This window comes from Pyrus communis, chromosome 7 (genome assembly GCF_963583255.1).
Source record: "Pyrus communis chromosome 7, drPyrComm1.1, whole genome shotgun sequence".
NCBI lineage: Eukaryota > Viridiplantae > Streptophyta > Magnoliopsida > Rosales > Rosaceae > Pyrus > Pyrus communis.
In genome coordinates, this window is record NC_084809.1 from 28589361 (window position 1) to 28603279 (window position 13919).

Below are 13919 nucleotides of genomic sequence, written 5' to 3' on the forward strand. Positions count from 1 at the left end.
CATTCATGGTACATCGCATTGTTAGTTTTTGTTAGATATTATTTGTATTTAATTTTAAATAAAAAAATTCAAGATAATTTCTGACCGTACGTATAATAAACGATTAGGATGTGAGATTCTCACAATTTAAATCCGGATGGGATGCAAATCCCATATGAATGACATCATCAAGTGGTAACTTTGACAGAAAGAAGATTGTTGACCTTCTCAAGTCTCACGTTGGAAAAACTGCCAATGCGGGGACATTCAATTCAAATGTATTGGTCTCTTAGAAGGGTACATACATAGAAACTCTCTTGTGACAATTTCTAACACATGAGATCTGCTAATTGGACAATTGGTTCACATTCTAGACACTTGTCGTTGTTTATTAGACGAGTGATGCCCTTAAATAGAGCATTAGTTGCGAATTCTTTTTTCCCGTCTATGTGACAAATATTGGCTTTAGCAATAATGTAATTTGTGAGAGTGGGTAAAAGCTTGAATAATTATTATCACAACAATCGACATGTCTGGTGGTTCCATATCTATAAGTCAGTGGAATATAATGAAGAGGAAAGGTTTTGTCCGAGCATGGAAAATGCCGCGAAATTTTTGGCTAAGAAAATATCTCTCTTTATTTTCTGGTCAAAGGTTAAAAAAAGATGGAGATTAATCGGGGATTCATGTCATGTACACAGTTTCATGGGCCTCCTCAACGTTAAAAGTGAGGAAGTGACAAAAATGATTTATTTCTTGTTATATATTCAATATGCAGCATGTGTGAGTGTGCAGGTGACTGGTGCGTTTATATACATTTACAAGAACATACTGAGGAAATTGGTTAGGAACTTAAGCTTAGTGTTATGTGGCTTAAATTTTTATGATTGTGTAGAGGGAAGTCTTCTATATGAGCTGTGTATGTGGAGCTGCATACTGTAAGAATAATCTGACCTTTTTGAACCCGAAAATGAAATCATTGGCGACTTCAATATATAGTAGGTTTTTGCTCTATTACAAAAATAATATGCTCAATTTACAACACGTCTAAGTTCAATAATGAACGTCATTTTCTGTGATAGTAGCGACCAGTATTTATAGAGACAAATATGATTCTCCTATTAGAATTCACATAGAACACCAATAATCTCATTATCAAACTTTAAGTGGTAAAAACCAGTTTACATACTAAGTCTCATTCCATGTAAATTAGGACAAAGTAACCTTCTTCTCATAAGACTTTTCTACACTAATTTGGATAAACTGGCTATAGCAATCACTTGCATACTCATATTCGTACATTCTCCCACTTGAGTATGAACCATGTTTCTAGCACAACTTTCAAATTATAACATAAGTGCTAATTTTTACCACCTGCAAAAATATGATTAAAAACACCTAAAAGTACTTGTAAGAGAACAAAATAATTGTAGTATAAGCGGCTCAAGTAAGATTGTTATCTACAACGATTGAGATGAATAATTTGTATATAAAATAAACTCATAGTTAACTACGTCAAACAAAATTTTGAAAAGATTTGAAGTTGTGAATTGAAATAAAATAACAAAAAGTATAATAATTGAAATTGCGTTTTGTGAAACTAGGCAACACAGAGAAAACAAATTAATTTTAGAAAAACAAATGTAAAAAGCAATAGTATTCAGCCCTCGCCATTAACTATCCTATGCAATTCTATCAATCACTTATGAATTACAAGTACATGTTTTGAAGGTTAGATTTTTCTAATGCATATTCTCTTCGTGATATTCAAGTATGAGCGTATATCTATTATACAATTGTATGTGATATTTGGATTAAATATAAACATGTAAGACTCATTAAGTTTTGTGAAAACCTTTTGAAAAATCACAAAAATGTAATAATCATGACCACAATTTCTTTTTCGGAACTCAAAATTCATCTTCCTGTAGAAATTTGTTCTCACAAACAAATCATATATCCATAAGTTGTCTCACCTCTCTACCGTATTTAGTTTAAGAAATAGTCAGTTGTGTTCAATTTCAGAAATATTGTTTGTGCTCAGTTTCAAAAATAGTGTAGCTATGAAATCCCGTTCTTATATTTCACTGTTATAATCTACGTATTGGTATTATTGAGATTTTATATTATTTTTTGGGAATTTAATTAATTTAATTGAATTTAGATTTTAATTAAACTAGTTACAAAGTTTGAAGTTTGGAAATTAGTTATTTAAAATCTGTAGGCCTTTTGAGGTCATAATTTATGTTTTCGAATATAGCTCGATCTCATGAATGCGTAAACTCAAATCGTTCGTGAAACGGAGCTATAATGAAGGAGTTATTAAAGTTTAAAGTTAAGGACATTTTGGTAATTTTCCTTCACTTTAGAAGGCTCTAGATTTTTTGGAGCAATGTGATGTGCCACGTGTGTGGCTAAGATGAAAGGAAAAGAAGAGAAAGGAGAGAGATGGACAACTGGGAAGAAAAGGAGAGGAGAGAAAATGGGGGCTACCCAATCAGAAACAAGAGAAGGGAGGGGAAAAGAGAGAAAAGAAAAAGAGGGAATCAGATCCCTTTAAAGACCCGCGACCTGACCCGAGTTCCAGCGACATTCTTGATGGTTTTTTGTAAATTTTTTTAGCGATTCACGGCTTACCACTCCTACCAAACACCTGCCCAACCTCCCCTCTACCATTTCCACCTAAAATCAGAAGAAATTTAGTTGTAGTTTAGTGCAAAACCCACTGTGGGTGCCACGAGAAACCTTGCCTGAGATCCTCCACTTGTGAAACAATTTTCTTCAATCACCACCACCATAACACTTCTCTTGAGGCCTAGAACTAAGCCCAAACATCCATAGGGTAGTGGAACACTGGAGGTGACGGATCAAAGCCACCCATTTCTAGGGTTTCCAGCAGGTTCGAGGAAAATTGGAGCTTTTCCCGGCTAAATTGGACTTGGCCACAGGTATAAAACTTTCTTTACTCATTAAGATCTACATTTCTATGAAATTTGGTAATTTTTAGAAATAGTTGAATTTTCCGGCATGTCGAGGCGGCTAGCTGCTGCGTACGGCAGCACGTGGGCTGAGGCCCCACCTGACCATTCTAGGATAATTTTGATGCCCTGATTCCATATTTGACATTCGTTTAGTGAAATGCTAATGATTTACTATAGTTTCGTAGTTGATTGCATTTTCAGCCGCCATTTGGTTATTATATGAATTGACGATCCAACTGTTAGATCGTTACCAAACCTTATAAATTATAATACATAATATTTGAGGACCAGAGGAACTGACGGATTGGGAATCTGACGTATGGATCTTCCCAAATTGAATTATCAAATGTTGACCGACACTTAATTTTAGAGATTGGCGGAGATCCAACTGAGGGATCGTAATAAAATATTAGTATGTTGTTCTAGAATAGTAGTGAGACTCTTGGGAAGTTACGGATCATAAATCTGATTGGCGGATCTTCTGGTTTAGAATTCTATGGTTATGGACCCTATTCTCGATCTTGATCGACGGTTGACTTTTTAGTCAATTTGTCTGTGTTATTCTAAGGTGTCGTTTATCTTAGAGTGTTGTTGAGAACTCATGGAGTTTAGTGGGCTCATCGCGTTGACATGTGTCTCGATTTACGTACTGGTGACTTTAATATATGTGATTTTTATTGAACTGTTATTTTTATACTTAGCCATCATTCTATGATCCTTAATTGTGATTTGATTGTGGATTGGAAACATTTATGAAATGTAATTTGATGTGCATGTTTAAAATGTGGTTGCATTGTATGATTGACATGATGTGATGAATTGTGAGGGCTAGTAGTGGACCGTTAACCCATTATCATAGGGTTTGTTGCTTCGACACTTGTTTCACATATTGTTTCCTTATTTCACTTCTTGTTATGTTCAACCCTTCTAAATTGAGTACTTGGTTCTTGTATTGTTTCTTTGAGCCATTGATATATTCCTTGGCCTTTCGCTCGGTTTCGTTGAGTGATCTGGGATTGGGTTTCCGTTGGGGTTCCTTTAAGTGATGGTCTGATTCCCTGCTCCATATGGATTCCGTTGAGTGATGGTCCGGTATCTCTTCTACTCCGCGATTCCATTAAGTGATGGTTCAGAATTGTATCCACTCGGATTCCGTTGAGTGATGGTTTAGAATCGTATCTACTCGGATTCCGTTGAGTGATGGTCCGGAATCGTATCCACTCAGATTCCATTAAGTGATGGTCCAGAATCTCTTTTACTTTGCGATTCCGTTGAGTGATGGTTCGGAATCGTATCCACTCAAATTCCATTGAGTGATGGTCAGGAATCGTATCCACTCGAATTTTGTTGAGAGGTCTGGAATCCCTTGTACTCTGTGATTCCATTGAGTGATGATCCGGAATCCATTATACTCCACGATTCCGTTGAGTGATGGTCCGGAATCATATCTACTCGAATTCCGTTAAGTGATGGTCCGGAATCGTATCCACTCAGATTCCGTTGAGAGGTTTGAAATCCCTTTTACTCCACGATTCTATTGAGTGGTTCGAAATCCCACTTGGTGTTTTAGTTCCGTTAAGTGGTCCAGAACTTGATGTTGATGGATATCGTTGAGTGGTCTGAAATCGTATCATTTGACTTGTTGGCTCCGTGGATTCAATTTCAGCTTCAGAGATGTAGGCTTTGGCTGAACTGTGTCACTCTAGCCCTGCATTTCGATGTATTGTATGTGTTATTGATTGCTATGATTATCGAATGGTGTTTGAAAGCATAGGTGTGTGTGAATGGCAAGATAACTAGAGAATATTATTGTACTTCGTTGAATGTTCCTTGAGGTGCTACATGCTTGAATTGTGTTATTATGTTGAGACATAATGGTTTATGCGATGGATGTTCGAGAGTAGTGAATGATGAACTACGAGTGACTTGATCTCTGTTTAGGGTACGTAGGCAATCTAACGAGGAGGTTAGATGCAGCCATAAAGTGTACGAAAAATTACTACGCGGTTTGATTCTTGAGTTGTGCTTTGCCCATATCCCAGAGGCGGGGTATGTTAGAGATACGGGTATTTGGTGACGTCACGTGTCGATCTTGGACATATGTCAGGATCGGGGCGTGACAATAGTACCCGTGTTCAATTTCTAAAATAATGTAGTACTCGTATTTAGTTTCAGAAATAATTAGTGATCAGTTTTCAAAAATAGTGTTCAGTTTCAGAGATAGTTTAATACCTTTGGTTTCAGAATAGTGTAGTACCATTTAGTTTCAAAAATAGTGTAGTACCATTCAGTTTCAAAAATAATGTGTGTGACTAGAGCGCAGGGTCTTGCGCATTAATTTATTTATTTTTATTATATTAAAGTTTTGTCATTTTTTTTAAATTTAAGTCATTTTCAGTAAAGTTTAAGCCTTGAGGAATTTGTACTAGAAATGATAGTTGTTTTGGGGTGATAGAGGAGGCTTGGGATACACCTGTCTCCGACGTTCCTATGTTCTAGGTTGCACAAAAAATTAAAATTACACGGATAGCTTTGATAAAATGGTAGTATGTGGAGTTCAAGTCCTACAAGGTGGAGAACTCTTAGACTTGAGCCAAACTGGGTGCAATCCTTGGCCTCCCTCTAACTAGTTCGTCTTTGGCGGATCATGATTTGCTCGAGCAAAGGCTAGAAACCCTGGTAGGGGAGGAAGAATGTTACTGGTGTCAACGCTCTCAAGTGTTGTGGATGAAGGAAGGAGACCGGAACACCTGTTTTTTCCACTAGAGGGCAAATAGTCGACGATCAAAGAACTGGATCCTGAGAATTAAGGACTCCCGAGGACACTGGCAAGATACGGATGCGGGTGTTGAAGGGGTGGTTTTGGACTATTTTCAGGACCTTTTCAAAACATCATACTCTGGTGATGATTATGAGGTAATTGATTGTATGCAGCCCAAAATCACAGCTTAGATGGAACCCATTCTGCTCCGTGATGTCACTATGGAAAGTCAAAATGGCCCTATTCCAGATGAAACCCTCCACTGCTTCTAAACCTGATGGAATACCTTAAGTTTTCTTCCAAAAATATTGGGAAATAGAGGGTCATGATATTGCGGCTGCCATCACCTCATCCTTTTCAACTGGGAAGATTTTAAAGTAGATCAACTTTACTCAGGTTTGCCTTATCCTGAAAGTGAAAATATCGACTAAGATGGCCCAACTATGAACAATAAGCTTGTGCTTGTTATATTTAAGGTTGTGGCAAACCGCCTTAAACTTATTCTACCTAGCATCATCTCGCCTCAGCAATCGGTTTTTGTGCCGGGACTCAACATATTGGATAACTCAATCATTGCATCGGAAGTGGCCAACTTACTTTCAAAACATAGGCGGGGGAAAAATGGATTGCTCTCACTCAAACTGGACATGAGTAAGGCATATGACCGTATTGAATTGTCGTATTTGAAGTGGGTACTGACTAAATTGGGCTTCCCTATTATCTGGATCAATTTGGTGATGACTTTGGTTTCCACTGTATCGTTCTCTTTTCTGGTCAATGGGCGTCCTAAAAGTTATATTTTAGCATCTTGGGGCCTAAGGCAGGGCGACTCATTGTCACCCTACCTATTCCTTCTATTTGCTGAAGGATTCTCAGCCATTATTGCGGCCAAAGAACAGACATGTCTTATCAGAGGAATATCAATTGGTAATGGGTCCCCAGAGGTGAACCACCTCATTTTTGCCGACAATAGCTTCATCTTCGCACGTGCCTCTATGACTGATTGCTACTAGATTTCTAATATCATATCTGTCTATGAGCGGGCCTCGGGACAAAAAGTCAACCTCCACAATAGTGAGGTGTGTTTCAGTCGGAATGTCTGCAGCACCTACAAGGCCCACCTGGCTTCCGCCCTTGGTGTGAAAGTTGTGATCTTCTATGAAAAGTAATTGGGGCAGCCTACATTGGTTGGTTGAAACCGAGGACTTTGTTTCGATTATATTAAGGAACGCCTATGAAAACGCCTCCAAGGCTGGAATGGGCGCCTGTTGAGTGCAGCACGTAAGGATTTACTCGTAAAATCGGTGGCCCATTATATTCCTCTATATCTCATGAGCAGCTTTCTATTGCCCAAATACTTTTGTGACGAACTAAACAACTTAATTGCGACTTTTTGGTGGAATAGGCCAGGCGGATAGAACAAAATACACTGGCTTTTCTGGGACAAACTTTGCCAACCCAAGTCCGAAGGCGATTTGGTATTTCAAAATTTCCATGCTTTTAACTTGGTGTTTCTCTCTAAGCAAGTTTAGCGCCTAATTTTTTAGCCTGATTCTTTGGTGGGTAAAATCCTCAAGGCAAAATACTACCCCATGTGTACAATTTTGGAGCTAAGCTTAAGCCAAATTGTTCATTTGTTTGGCGTAGTATCTGTGCCTCAAGGGGTGTTATCAATCGCGAGGTAAAATAGCTTGTTGGCTCCAGATTAAAGGTGCGAATCTAAGATGATTCATGGATCCCCCTGCCTTACTCATTCAGGCCATTCTCCCCAAAGCCGATGGGGAACACTTTGTCTTTAGTGTCGGACCTGATTGTCTTAGCTTCGCCGAATTGGGATCACAACCTGCTTGTTGCCACTTTCTTGACCATTGAGGTGAATGTAATCAAGTCCATCCCTTTGAGCATTTGCAACGGTGAAGAATGTCTCTCATGGAATTTTGACTCTAAGGGAAGATTTTCTATTAAATCGGCTTACCATATAGCTCGGGAATGGCTCATATCCTTTGTGCAATGTCAACATGGATCTTCGTCGGGGTCTACCTCCTCTTCTCTTTGGACTGCTTCGTAGAAGGCCAATGTTCCCCCAATGGTTCGAATGATGTTCTGGAGATTGTGCAGGAATATTGTTCATATCAAATCCAACCTATCTTCAAAATGAATCCCAAACAATATGTTGAGTACTTTCTGCAATGCCTTTGGCGAGACCACATCCCACATTATCCAAGATTGCCATTTTGTCCATTGTGCATAGCTTTCCTCAGTTCTTGGTCTCCTTCATCATGAACGTCACTCTATTTCCTTTCATGATTAGGCTTCAGATTTCGATGCCTCTCTCCCACATGACAAGTTTGAATTATTCATGGTTATCTGCTGGGCAATTTGGAATTGCAGAAATGCAAAGCTATGGTGCGACTTACCAGAAGTGGCGGCCTCTCGTGCAACAACATGGTGGCAGGACTTTGTTCGAGTGAATGCGAATCATCCATCCCTCAGTGCTGCAATTTCATCCCCTCCCGATGGATCATCCCCACCCTGGTCAGGACGCCTGAAACTCAACTTTGATGGGGCTTGGAATCGGGACAACTTGATTGGAGGTGTTAGGATCATTGTTCATGATGACAATGGTAACTTTGTGGCTGCTCTCAGTAAGAACTACCCTAACGTTTTATCCCCTCTACAAGCAGAGGCTATTGCAGCTAAAGAGTGCGTGGTATGGGCGACGAACAGGGGTTTACATAATTTATTAATTGAAGGTGATTCTTTTTAGATTATTGGAGCGCTACGTAATCCCTTGACTAATCTGTCACCTCTGGGGTAGATTATCGAAGACACTAAGGCTTTGCTCCCTTCAATCACTGAAGATCTTTGTACCCATATCCATTGTCAGGTCAACAATGTGTCACATCGACTAGCTTGTTACAGTTTGCCTTTAGGTAGCGTGTCGGAATGGCTATCATATCCCTCTCCCTTTATACTGGATCTTCTTGTAGAGGAAAGTTTATAAGGGGAGGGGGTGTATGTGCTATTTTTTCCCTATTTGATGTCTTGATGTACTATATATTTCTGGGTTTGAGGTTTTTCTTTGGAACCTTTGCTAGCTATCTAATAAACTATCGATTTCCACAAAAAAAAAAAAAAGGCTTTAATATAAAGGGATTGGGCTAAGTCCTTGTAAAAGATGATAATTTAAAGGGAAAAAAAAAAACCTAGTACTAGATTACATATTCAATTTAATACCTTAAAGTGTTGTTTTATTAAAATTTATATTCTATTTTTGTTATTTAATGTGTATTTTTATTTAATGTCTCCACATTTAATTTTATTAATATGCACATATTAGTTATTTCAATTATAAATTATTATAAATGAGAAAATATTAAAAGAAACTAGAGACACATAAATATGTAAATACATAAGTGTACCGAAATGTTTGTATCGACATATATTATTATGAACCTAAATGTATGTATTGAAATGTATTATATTGAATTAATGTACTTAAATGTCAATACCGAAATGTATGTACCAAAATGTATTATATTGGATTAATGTACCGAAAAGTATTATATTGAATTAATGTACCTATATATTTGTATCAATTGATATACCGAAATGCAAACATCAAATGAATTAATGTACCTAAATGAAGATTATACAAATTGTATATTCCTATATTATATAAAAAAAAATTAGTTTACCTAAATGCAGACATCAAAATATATTATGATGAACGAAATGTAATTAATACATCAAAAATAGGAAAAAAGAAAGAAATAAAACATCAAAATACAATTAATAAATGAGATGATTAAATGTATCAGGGACTAAAATTAAATTTTAATCTTACACAATGTTATAGTCTAAAACGCATCTTTTTTAAGGATTAAAAATGAAATTTTCTAGTTTTTATTGCTCTTTATTATTTAAGACCAACTTTAATCCTTGAAGTAAGTCCTAAATTTTCCCTTCTATTCCCTTCCCATTTCTCTCAAACCCTTGTTCTAAAATTGGGTTAAGTGTTAAAAAAAAGAAAAAAAAGAAAAACATAAAGCTCAAAGCCCCCAAGATTTAGCCCAAAATTAGTGGTAGAGCCCACATGTGAGAGTGGAATAAGGAAAGTGGACTAAACTAGCCCAGCCTAGATGCGCGCATGGCCCGCACGCACTAGGCTACTCAGCTTTCCTGGCCCACCCGCATGGGCTTGTCTTTTGGTTGTCTAATGGAAGTGATGAGCCTAACGGCTCTTTATGTGATCATGCGGCCATAATCAAATGGGGTTTTGGCTGATCCAACAGTACACATTCAAACCTTTTTTCTTAGTTTTATATTTATATATTTATTAAATCCAACAATTGAGTCGAATATAATTAAAACTAACGATATAAAAAAAAAAAAAGATCTAATGGCTCAAATTTAAATCTAACGGCTAAAATAATTAAAAAAAAATTATTTAACTCAAAATTCACCCAAATATAAATCTCACATTCAAAGTCTTCCATAGATTTTCATGTGACACACCCCGATAGGAGTCAAGACGTGCTGGCCGTCACCCGAAGGTGACGTAACCAAAAGTGTGAGTGATGTAAAAATGTGGATAAATTAAAGGGATTTTTAACAAAAAGCCCGCGGTACTGTTCACTTTAACGGAAAACCACATTTTTACATTAAAAGTCAATACTGGTTGTGACATCCCGTCCCGGAAATATCGAAATGTACATTTGAAATTACAATTTTACCCCTAGTTCGTTACATTTACGTGTAGTGTTGTGTTGTGTAGTGTTGTAGGACCACACACACACTCACACACTCTCTTTCTCTCCCGTGATTCCCTCTCCCTCTGTCTCTTTTCTGTCACTTCTCTCTCTCTCTCCCAAGCTCCGTTCTTCCTTCTTCTTTCTTCAAAAACGTACGGACAACACACAAATCACCCAAACCTTGATGGATCGAAGAAACTAAGGACACCATCGAACTCGTGAAGCTCGTACGAGTGCAACCATACCATTTTCAGGTGAGAAATCCTTCGTTTTCGTGTCGATTCGAGGTATTCCGATTTCGAGTACTGTTCATGAAAGATTAATCTAGTTAGTTTTTGGACTTTTGAAGCTTGTAGATGTGTTAGTGAGGTCCCAAGGAGCCTCGGAGTACTTCGTTGGAGAAGTTTGGACGTCGGGATCGTCGTGTTCAAAGTTGGCCGGAGCTGTCGAGGCTTTTTCCGGCGAAACCACGGCGAGTTAGGGGTCGAGACAGGTATGGATGTGTTCGTCTCGTCAATACCTTCATTTTGATATATAGTACGTCGAAAATGGTTAAGAAATGAAGAAGTTATGACACTTTGAAATTTACCCAGAAATTCCGGCAAAACACCACCGCCGGCGAACCAGTCCGGCGACGCGAGGAAGAAGACGCGCGCGTGGGCAGCGCGTGAACAGTGCGCGTGGGGGCGCGTGAGAGCTCCAAATTGAGTTCTGAAAATTGTCACGCGTTCGTGACGTCGTGTAGATCACCGTGGTATATTCATACACCCAAATTGAGCAACGTATGAGAAAGTTATGGACGAATGTTTGGTGTATGTGCGTTAAATAACGTCAATTTGGTTACTTTTTGTATAGGTGAAAATTATACAAAGGAAGAAGGTAACCAAGCTAGGGGAGGTTCAGGGACCTATGAGACGTCGATGTGATCTGTGAGTGGGCAGTTATTTTTCAGTATATATATATATACGTATGCTTGACGTATTTCCCAGAAACGTATTTTAAAAGAAATACGAATTAATTATCCTGTCATATATGCACCATATTTTAATATGTGCATTACCATAATTATGCATACTGTTGCATGGTGCTGAGGAGGCCCAGGTAAGCTACGATTGAACTACTATCATCACATGCATTGGTAGTAGCATACATTTATATTTATGTGTATTTGGTGCTGTGGACGCACAGGTAAGTACCAGGTAAGTGGTATTCATGGTTGTATTTCATTAGTAGTTTGAGATGCTTAGAGAGCTCATAATCTGCACCCCCGGTGTTAGTGCTCCCGCCCAGAGAGGGGCAGAGTCCTTCACGTGTATGTTCACCAGCACCACACGCTCGCCTTGGATCCAAGTTAGGTGCAAGCCTTGTCGTGGAGACCACATTAGGTGGTTCCGACTCGTAGGTGACCCGCGATTATTCGCACAGTCTTCACGTGATCGTAGCACTAGAGCGTATATATTACACCCAGTCCTGTCGTGCAGACCACGTTAGGTGGCTCCGACTCGTGTGCAGATTCAGATATTGAGTTGAGATTGGAGCTCTATCATTATATGTTATTGATGTGAATTATGCTTGAGCATTTACATTTATTATGAGATTCTAATGTGGCATATTCTCAAGCATGAATGACATATTCTCAAGCATGAATGGCATATTCTTGAGCATGAATGATATACCCTTGAGCATGTTTGGCATATTTATACATACGTATATATGTTTATTTTCTGGGAAATTATACTTGTTTTACGGCGAGGGGTTACAAAGTTTTGAGAAGTGTTTGGATTTGGAAAAGAATTGTTTTGCTGACCCACTCAACTTTGTTTTGCGCCCCTCCAGGTTCAAGAATTGCAAAGGTGTGGTGACTACGAGGAATTTCACGGTGTTCTGACAGAATGGACCAAATGAGGACTCACCTTCGGGTGTTTCATCTTAGAAATTGTGTATCTTTAAAGCTTCCGTACTGTGCAAATGGTTACGTCACTCTCACGTGACGGCCAGCATGCCCTCCTTCGGGACGGGGTGTGTCAGTTGGTATCAGAGCCTAAGTTTCAATCTTGGACATCTTGAGAAGTTCTAGTGAATTCTGTCAGAACTACACCGCCTCGTAGCAAACCACGTAGTTAGAGGAACTTAGTCTCCCTGATTTAGCTATTAGGGGAAACTATTATTTTGGTGATTCAGTATATTATCAAAAAGGGACATTTTAAGATGGGTTATGAGTTGAATTTGAATCACCTTATGAAATGATGAACCTGAGGGAGCAAAGTGATGGATTAACCAATTGGAAAAGATGTTTTAGATTATGCAAGTCAAAGGAATCTTCCTTTTGACAGAAGGGTTGAGACGACTACCTGGTTTGAGTTATGAACTTGTATCCTGGTGGAAACAGGAGTATAATTTGTTGTCACCGGAGGAAACAGCCGGTTGAGAATTGTTTAAGGATTTGTTTAAAGAAAAGAATTATTTCCTTCGACATCTTATGATAGTAGAAAGCAAGAGTTTGCAAATGTGAGACAAGGAAAGATGACGGCGAATAAGTATTATAGAAAGTTTACGGACTTGCCTTATTACCATCCGGATGTTGATGATAATCCGGCAAAGATGTCTCGTCATTTTAGGCTGGGTAATAAGAAGAAGTGGCGTTCTTTGGCGACCACTACCTATTGTAATTATTACAAGGAGTTTTACGAGATTTTATTAAGAATTAAGGACTCTGAGATTATGTCTAGCGATAATGATGAAGAAGAATAAAGGAATAGGAATCAGAGGAATGATGACAAGGATAAAGGCCAGTCATCTCGAGAACCTCGAAAGATTCGGAACTTCAAAAGAAGTGAAGCTAATTCTAGTTCTTTTGGCAAAGGTTTTAATGCCATTGACCAGAGGTGAAGTGATAGATGTATTGGTAATCTCAGATCTCAGAGACAAGGTGATTTTGGTAAAAGAAATGTACCTTTGGGCTGTAGGTACAATAATGGACACCTTTGAGAATGTAGGCGAGAAAGCAGTGGACGCTTTACAAGTGGATAGATGGGACATAGAACTGCAAATTATGTCCAAAGCCAACAGAAGCCTTAGCAGTCTTCTTTGCCACAACTGGTGTCGATCCAGCAAGTTCCTGGATCTATTAATTATGGTCAGTTAGGCCGTGGTGTACATGAAAGAAGTAGTTACACTAATAGAGGTTGTGGGAGACAACAACAAGCCCAGGGATGTGTTAACTACACATCACTGCAAGATACTCAGAATTATTTGGATTTGATTAGGGGTACGATAATTATTCTTAATGACTTAGCTAGAGTCTATTTGTTAATAATGTAGAAATTTTACGTTATTATTGTTATTGCCTAGAAAGTAGTATTTAAACGCGGTTGAGACGTGTGTATGTATTTTCTAATGAGTGGCAAAATAGTAATATTACACCCTCGAGAGTTGTTGCTTACT